Source organism: Tupaia chinensis, unplaced genomic scaffold, assembly GCF_000334495.1.
Source record: "Tupaia chinensis unplaced genomic scaffold, TupChi_1.0 Scaffold000323_1, whole genome shotgun sequence".
Taxonomy (NCBI): Eukaryota; Metazoa; Chordata; class Mammalia; order Scandentia; family Tupaiidae; genus Tupaia; species Tupaia belangeri.
The window spans coordinates 1774151-1775852 of NW_006159817.1; the positions used below are offsets into that span (position 1 = coordinate 1774151).

The 1702-nt window shown below is 48.2% G+C and overlaps 1 pseudogene; it reads left to right on the top strand.

The window, feature by feature from the left end:
• Positions 1 to 826: 826 nt before the first annotated feature.
• LOC114008359 (immunoglobulin lambda variable 1-44-like) lies at positions 827 to 1374 on the top strand (annotated as a pseudogene).
• The last annotated feature ends 328 nt before the right edge of the window (positions 1375 to 1702 follow it).

Below are 1702 nucleotides of genomic sequence, written 5' to 3' on the forward strand. Positions count from 1 at the left end.
AGCTCCTTGCGTTCGCGTTAACGATAGCGATAGCGTTAAAGATTGCATTTGCGTTAACGATAGCGTTAAGCTTTAGCATTAACGATTGCGTTAACGATAGCGTTAGCGATAGCGTTTAGCGTTAAACGATTGTGTTTAGCGTTAGCGATAGCGTTAGCGCTAACAATAGCGTTAGCGATAGCGTTAAGGATAGCATTTGTGTTAGCGTTAATGATTGCGTTAGCGTTTGCGTTTGTATTGGCGTTAACGATAGCCTTTGCTAATGCAATCGCTAACGCAAATGTTATTGTTAACGCAGAACATGTGTCCATATGTCCTCACCAGGGAGAGACAGATAGTATGAAATTAAGCCACCAGGTATGGAATTGAACTGTGGGCCACCTTAACTACCACGCTACCTGTCAGCCTTCAAAGCTTGATCATTTTGACCAAATAACATGCATGGTGTATTTTAGATCAGAGATTAATAATTTGTTGTCATTTTAAAACAGAACCACCTCGGACTCTCTTCCTATGAACCATAATTTTCCTTGACTCCTGTTTCGTTGGTTGATTCTACCCGACTCACAGCCAGGATCACCTGGGCCTGGGGAGTTGACAGGGCAGCGGAGAGGAAGGACAGTCTCTGAGGGATTCTGGTCATCAAGTCACAGGATACTCTGTCTATGTTGGGACACTATGGGGTGGGACCAGCAAGTTGGGTGGGGTCTCATTTCCATGAATGGCCCCTCCCCATCTCAGAGCATAAAGAGGGGAAGGGAGAGATTTTGGAGGAAATTCTGCATCATCTGTGGGACTAGAAGGCAGGACTCAGGACTCCTGCACCATGCGCTGGACCCATTTCCTGCTCACCCTCCTGGCTCACTGCACAGGAGACTAAATACAGGGTAGGGGAATGGCCTGAGGAGAAAATAAGCCCTACTTTCTCCTCTTTTCTCTAGATCCAGAATCACCCTCTATGTGTTTAGAATCCCTGTCTCTGTGTCTCTCCCACCTCCAGGGGCCCTGGCCCAGTCTGTGCTGGCTCAGCCGCCCTCAGTGTCTGGCACCCTGAACCAGAGGATCACCATCTCCTACAAGGGAAGCAGGGACAATATTGGTAGAAATTCTGTGTACTGGCACCAACAGTTTGCAGGGATGCTCCCCAGACTCCTCATCTACAGGAACAGCGATAGGCTCTCAGGGGTCCCTAATCGATTCTCTGGCTCCAAGTCTGGAACTTCAGCCTCCCTTACCATGTCAGGGCTGCAGACTGAAGATGAGGCTACTTATTACTGCTTAGCATGGGACAGTGGCATGGATACTCACATAGTGCTCCAGGCCAGGGGGGAAGTGCGACAAAAAAACCTACTGCTCAGCACAACTTGGGGATAAGCCAGCTGCTTTCTTTGTTCCAAAGCTGGGACCTTAGCCCCTCTTCAGTGACATTTATCTAGAGCACCTGACCACTATTTCCCTGTTTCTGACCCCCCAAAACTCATCTTCAACAACAGCAGGTGTGTATTTTTCTCAGTGGATATCCCTGAATGCCACAAATAATCCCTATATTTGCTGAGGCTCTGACAGTAAACGCCACCAGCTGACCATCTTCAGAAACAGGTGCTTATGTCTAGAGGTTAGAAGCCCATATTCCCTTGTCGGCAGATTGGTTCCTTCTAAGCCCTTTCTCTGTGGACTGCCAGTTGCCATCTTTGGCTGTGTC